This window comes from Podarcis melisellensis, assembly GCF_964234715.1.
Source record: "Podarcis melisellensis genome assembly, chromosome: 11".
Taxonomy (NCBI): Eukaryota; Metazoa; Chordata; class Lepidosauria; order Squamata; family Lacertidae; genus Podarcis; species Podarcis melisellensis.
In genome coordinates, this window is record NC_138543.1 from 22,173,374 (window position 1) to 22,180,831 (window position 7,458).

The 7,458-nt window shown below is 43.9% G+C and overlaps 1 long non-coding RNA gene across 1 annotated transcript; it reads right to left on the reverse strand.

Moving 5' to 3' along the window:
* Nucleotides 1-4,097: 4,097 nt before the first annotated feature.
* Nucleotides 4,098-7,054, reverse strand: LOC309380766. The gene is made up of 3 exons (XR_014173123.1): nt 6,972-7,054; nt 6,451-6,572; nt 4,098-4,343 (listed from the first exon to the last, which is right to left on the reverse strand). It is a non-coding gene; the product is annotated as an uncharacterized lncRNA (long non-coding RNA).
* Between the last annotated feature and the right edge of the window lie 404 nt (nt 7,055-7,458).

Here is a 7,458-nt window from a genome sequence, read left to right on the forward strand (position 1 = left end):
TTAAGCACTGCCCAACAGGATTCTCTTAGGACACCAGTCTGAGAAAAGTAGAAGAGAACTGAAAGGCTGATTCATGGAAGCTCGCTTTTGTCCCAGCCTTTGCATCGTTCTATCTGAAATCTCTGGATACTTGTAATTAGTGTTGGCGGCTGTTTTTTCGCCCTACCCCCTCACATGGGAACGCTTAATTGCTAGTCCTGAGACAGGAACTTCCTCTTTGAGGACACTTCCTAGTGAAAATGTAACCTTGCATTCCTAAATAGAAGCAGGTTTATTTACCTGTTCAGGTTTGCTTAGGACTACAGCCAATGATGCAAAGTTGATTCTCAGCATCCTTAGCAGGACATATTTTAGTTAGATGGGCTTATTTGTGTTAGAGGAGCTGGAATGTTCTTACTAGCGCTATATCCAAAGCATCATTTTCCAACTTCTGCATTGCAGCCGCTCATGTAAAGACAAACAACACTTGAACCCGAAGCCTTCCGGGATGTTGACGGCTAGCTATTTTGTGGCCATGCAACGTAAGCACTAAGCCAAATGGTAAAGAGACATCTGTACTATACAATCATCACGGTTTGGAACAAAATTGCCGTTTGGAGTGACTCAGGAGCTTTCTTTTCCCCTCTGTGAATATGCTTCCATGGTTGCAAAAGACATCAACTGCACCTAACTATTTATTCATCTTTTGGTGGTTTGTTTGAATCCTTCTCTTTAAAAAAGAGAAAAAGTAGTCACTATAATAACTTCAGAATGCAAACATTCCTGAGTGTGTGTCAGATGTTTTAACGTATGGTACACAAACTAATTAAATCATCACATATGTCTCAGAATTTGCAGTCCCTGGAATAATTTTGACAATATGGAACACAATTTGCATAATTTGTGCTGATTGTTACTTAGCACTTACTGAAATACAAAGTGGGTTTTTAAAAATTATTTTATTACTTCTGTCAGATTTCAGGGAAGTTGAATTGTACACACTATAGGGAGGATATTAAGAGTTTCAAAGACGCTTCTGGAAACATTTATTCCTTCAATGTAGCGCAAGGGGTGGAAAGAGCTTTGTTTACTGAGTTATCCTTCTCCCTACTTACATTTAAAATAAAACTGCTTTATTATCATTGACTAATAATATATGTGCAGAGAGGAGAAAGTGAAAAAGGTAAAGGTAAACAACGGGTATGGTGGCTTCGGGGCCATATGTAAGTCACTGTATAGGCCGCTCTGCTGGGTTCCAGAGGACGAGCTCCAGTAACTTACTGTAGACTTGGAAAGTAAATCAAAAGGTGTTGTGGAATGTTAGCTGACAACTGGAACACTGGATAGCTCAGCTGGTTAGAGCATGGTGCTAATAACGCCAAAGTCACAGGTTTGATTCCCATATGGGACAGCTGCATATTCTTGCACTGCAGGCAGTTGGGTGAGATGATTCTCAGGGTATCTTCCAGCGCTATGATTCTATGAAAGCGCATGCCACATCAGTACAGTTATTCCTAAATACAGACACAAATAGCACAACCAGGAAGAAAAGCCAAAGATCAAAGCTAATGATTTGCATTTGCATTTTATTGCATTCGTATTGATAAACCTGCAAGGTAGTTCAGTATAATTATTATCATCATCCCATATTGTACACTGAGGCAGAGAGTAGCTTACCTAAGAAGGCTCCAACTGGAGATGTCTTAAATTGTAGGTCAGGTTCTCAGCTGCTACACTACATTAGCTCATGAAATCATTCTGCACTATGGGCTTTGAACACCAAAGATGGTAAAAGCTTTTCAGCCTGAGGGCCACAATCCCTTATAGGCAACTTTCTGGGGGCCACATGTGAGAGGCAGGCAAGCTCAGAAGCAAAAGGGGGGGGAGGAGAAACACAGTTGGGCCAGGAAGCAATATGATGTCTTAGCTTTGTGCAGCAGGATACATTCCAGCCATTCAAATGTCAGAGGGCACAAGGCCATAGACACCCCTCTTCATCCAAGTAAGTAAAGGCCATTATCGTGAACAAGGACACATTCTAGCTTAGCAAAAGCACTCGCGGAGGGTGCAGGTGAGGGGTGTAGCTTACAGAAGGAGCTTGGTCTGGGCCGTGGCAGACTTTGGGTTCTCAAATTTCAGCGGCAATGCAAAAAATTCAGGCCTTGCCTCTCTCTTGCTCCTTCTACAGCGTTGTGGTTTGAACCCGCAACTCTACTCCTCCATTCAAATAACTAGCTTCCTGTGGCTGCTTGGCAGTAGATGGGAGGCGCAGGGGGGGTAGGAGGAATCCAAAAATCTGATCACGGACCTGCTGCATTGCATGTACTTTAGCCCTAATCATATGACTTTGCTTGTCCTCTCGCTTCCTACAGACTGCTTCACTGGCTCCGGCAGCATTGTAACTTGGATGCTCAGAAGAAGGGGTTAACAGGCTATGTTTAATCCACTTTTGACTTTTAATCTCTAAGAAATCCTCCTCCCCCCCCAAAAAAAAATTCCTCCATAAAAGCTACAGAAAATTAACCATAGCAAGGTTGCTCATGTTAGGAGGCTTCTGTGCCATTGAGATGTACGTTCTCCCTCTTCTCACACCTATTTGCATAATTGCAACCCCCCACCCACCAACACTGACGAGAAACTATTGCACTTTCCGTGCCGCTAATTCATAAGGTTGCCTAGCAACTGGATGGGCTCTCTCACCTCAGACTAATCTATTCATATATACTGTGGCCTTTGCCCAGTTCTGTAGCACTTGAAGAACCATGTGCTTTACATCACGGATATTCAGAGAAGGAATTTACGACGGCACTAAAAAGATAACCCAATTACATATACCTGGAAATTTTGCAGGGAAATTATTAGGCAAGGCACACGCCAGGTGTGAGATCTGGGCTAATGATAGTGAACAATAGATGGATTAAATACTCAGGGCAGATGTTGTGAGGCACAGGGAAAAGATGGCAGATGAAAATGAGCAGCAGGAACCCGGGAGGCTTGTGGAGAACCCCATGAAATATGTGAAAAGAGGAGAAAATGAAAGTTAGCCCTGGGGAACAAGGAGTCACCTGCCTCTGAGTTATGTTTTCATCACCATTTGGTGACAGTTTGCCTAAGAGTTCCATTTTAAGTTAGAAATCCAGCACAGCACTAATTTATACTATCTCACCCACCCACCATTTTTTTACCATTCTCCATCAGTTAATGAGAAAACTAACTAGCATTCAAAAATTATCAAAGGGCAGAGAAAATTTCAGATAAATTCTCAAGAGTGGGGCACACGGTTTTTGCTGCACTTACTTTTAAAATGGCCTAGGGGTGCTTCTTTCCTTCACGCGACACATCAAATCTCTAGTGGTCCATATTCTGCAGCTTTCCTGGGTACCCATATTCCCTAAGAACCTCATGATGTCCTTGTTCTTCTTTTAAGCAAAGTCTTTTGATTAATTAATTCAGGCATAGGCAAACTCAGCCCTCCAGATGTTTTGGGACTACAACTCCCATCATCCCTAGCTAACAGGGCCGGTGGTCAGGGATGATGGGAATTGTAGTCCCAAAAAACATCTGAAGGGCCAAGTCTGCCTATGCCTGAGTTAATTTATTTTAAAGAATTGTGTACAAGGCTTTTTTAACGGGAAGACCTTCCCTAAAAAATAAAGTAAAACCAGCACATATGCCCATCTCAGGCCCTCGGTAGCCAGGGCTCCCATCTTTGTGTGTTTCAGTTAAAGTGCAGAGAAGACCTTCTGAAAGGACTCTTCCTATAGGTCTTGTTCAGATCAGGAACTGCAGGCAGCTGGGGAGGCTGCAGAGTTCAAACCACCCATGGTCACCTTGCAATGTTAAAATAAGCTCAACCCTGTCCCCACCAAAAGTTGAAAGAAATTTAAAAGCTCGCCGAGAATGACAAAGCCAAATGGAAGCCTCTTTCTCAAAGGAATGAATATTTTCGGAAATAGGAGGACAGGATTCGGCACAGCACTGTTATAAATATACAGAGGAAACTCTGGCATAGCATTCCCCCCCCCCCCCGTACTATAGCAGTAATAAAAGAAATAGCCACGCTATACATGGAGCAATTCCCAAGAGGAGGCCTTATTAATTTCACACTAAGCAAAAAGTGCTATTTGAATCTTGTTTATTATATATACCACAGCGGTTATGTTACACTGTGGGCTGGGCTCCAAAATTGTTCAACTGCCGCTCCTGTCCTTTTCCAGCAACATGCTGAAAGAGGAAGGAGGGGAAAATATCTCCCAGATATTGTTAACTCCCAGATCTTGCCATCTCCAGACAGCATGGCCAATGGTTAGAGATGATCGGAGTTGTGATTCAACAACATTCGGAGGGCAACATGTTGGCTTCTCCTGAGAATGTAACCAGAAAAGGAAAAATACCAGCAGGAGTGTTTTTAGAGACAAAGATAAGCAAGCTATGGCTGTAATCTTAGACAGTGGTACCCCGGGTTACAGACTCTTCAAGTTCCAGATACTTCAGGTTACAGACTCCGCTAACCAAGAAATAGTACCTTGGGTTAAGAACTTTGCTTCAGGATGAGAACAGAAATCGCATGGCAACAGTGGGAGGCTCCATTAGGTAAAGTGGTACCTCAGGTTAAGAACAGTTTCAGGTTAAGAATGGACCTCCAGAACGAATCATGTTCTTAACCCAAGGTACCACTGTACTTACTTACTTGGGAGTAAATCCCATTAAATTCAGTGGGATTTATGTCTGAGTAAATGTGATTATGCCATGAGTCTTTTCATAACACAGCCTTGGACATTTGCCCCATAATTAAAGTGTAAACTCAAAGGAGAAAAGCTTTCAGGTAGTTGATTTTATAGGTATATTTAGGGGAAGGCACAGGAAGCCAGAGGCCCAGGTCCTTTGTGCTGCGACCCATATCTCCTGTCCTACCATGGTCCCCTCAGCTTTGTCAGGATCTGGCATGATTTGGCAGCCTCAAATGCAAACAGGAGGAGAAGATGAGGGACTGGAAGGTGGGCACAAAGGGGTGAAGCAGGGAGGGCGTCCCTTTGTAACTCTAAAAGTCAGAGAGGAGGAACCAGATATGGCAGGTCTCTCCATTGCCCCTTCTGTGGAGTGCAGAACGTCACCAGGCAGGGGGAATTGAACCAGCAGAAGAAGAAGAGGAGGAGGAGTTTGGATTTGATACCCCGCTTTATCACTACCCGAAGCAGTCTCAAAGCAGCTAACAATCTCCTTTCCCTTCCTCCCCCACAACAAACACTCTGTGAGGTGAGTGGGGCTGAGAGACTTCAAAGAAGTGTGACTGGCCCAGGGTCACCCAGCAGCTGCATATGGAGGAGCGGGGAAGTGAACCCGGTTCACCAGATTACGAGTCCACTGCTTTTAACCACTACACCACACTGGCTCTCTAGAGTAGAATCTGGAGGCACAGTGGGGGCAGCTCCCCCCTTTCCCTGGTGCTGTAGGGGGTGAGGAGGATGGGGGCCACCAGTTGCTGTAGCCATGCTGCCACTATGCTTGGCTCCATCCCCTGGCTCACGCACATGATGTCAGGACATTGTCTTGGGCCCCTGCAATGTTTTCGAGAAGTTGGTGTCAGTTCTCATTTCTTAATACAGAAAGTATGGATCTGATGTGTAGAGATCCTTCCTATTCTGTTTACTGCAAGAAGGTTCATGAAGCTTCTCTGTGTGAAAGAAGGTTTCTGTTTGGGTTATTTCTCTGGGAACCCAAATACAGCTGGTTTAAACTGGTTCTGTTATCTTTCTGCCAAGGTTGTGCTGACTATAATAGTAAGACCAGGAGGTCTTACTTGCTTTCTCTTTTCCGTCTCCTTTGTTCTGCTGTTCTGTTTCTGCATGCTGTAGTGTCAGGTTTTAGACCAGGCTCCCTCAGCCTCGGCCCTCCAGATGTTTTTGGCCTACAACTCCCATGATCCCTATCTAGCAGGACCAGTGGTCAGGGATGATGGGAATTGTAGTCTCAAAACATCTGGAGGGCCGAGGTTGAGGAAGCCTGTTTTAAACTTATTATAAGTTTTGTAAGTTTATGGTAAATGCTGCAATTGGATTTCTTTTGGACAGTGCCAATCCTGAATGTATTGGATTTGTGACCATTTGTGCTCTTTTGCCTTCAGCACCAATAAAAGCTCTGCTGGATGAAGTACAATTGCCTCTGGTCTATTTTTCCTGCTCCCCTTTCATGGGTGTCAGTTGGCACCTCTGCCCCGCATGCACCCTCCCAAATCTGTTCTGGGGATTCCCCCAGCCCTTGCTCCCAGGAAATATACTAAGGATTGCAGGTTGGTAACTACTTTGCCGTGATGTGCTCCCACACAGCTGAGATGCATGCAAGTGATGAAACCACATGGGTGAGGTTGATGCTTTCTGTGGAAATGGGCACCAGTACAATCACAAATAAAGTCCCATTAGTTGAATACTAATTTTCTACATTGCTAAAAGTAATTTTATCAGATTCTCTTACTATTTCTTCATGTTCAGAACGGAACTCCTTACGGCGATCCCAGCACTGCTGCCCTAACACCTGGAATGTTATTTCAGACATTCAGCTCCTTCATGTAAAATTCCCAATATTACAGGAATCCACTGGAAGGCAGGGGAAGAAAGAGAAAAGTTTCCAAAACATGTTGGAGGCCAAGTATCACATTCAACCACAAAAACAACTCTTTGAGCCCTGAGGATTTGCTTGCATTTACCGGGTAATTTGCAACTCAACTTCGTTTTATTTTTATTTCTTAAGATGCAGATAGCTTTCAAATCTCTACGGCACATGATGATCCAACATGAAAACAGATAGGATACCAGAAAGGTCACGGAGACAGAAAATTCAATAGAATATTATTTTTGGGAGGGAGGGATCCATATTTTTCAACTGATGGGAGAAAACTCTTTCCCAGGGGAAGGAAAGACACCTTCCAAGCCTTGGCAGCATCCCAGGCCCAGAAGAGTTACCTAGGATGATTATTCTAAAGCTCCTGTGCTTACTTAGATAAGCAGAGTTGTTTGCGGCATGCCAGGAGAACAGTTAGGATCACCTGGAAGAATTTTTCTGCTTTCATGTCCCCAACCACAACAGCAAAGAGACGGTGTTTTAAAGAATTCCTGCCTATAGAGATAAGGAAATGATTATAACATTTCAAAGTAATGGACCAGCCTTACCCATTAAGCAGAGTGAGATGGTTATGTCAAGCAACAGAGGCTGGTGGGATGGGGGGGTACAATGACAAACTATTGGAGAACAAAGCAGTTTATGTCATGCCATCTGCCCTGCTCTCCTCACATGCAGCAGGTGACAAACCAATGTTGCTCAATTGCTGGTCGTATGGGAATATTGTATACAGAACTGGGAGTTCGGAGGGCATCTCAGCAAAGGCCCATGGGCTGGACATGACTGGCTTTCTTCATTATGTCAATAAGAACTGCTTGCAGTGAAAATACGAACTTTATATGCTTCATTGACAAAAGTTTATTC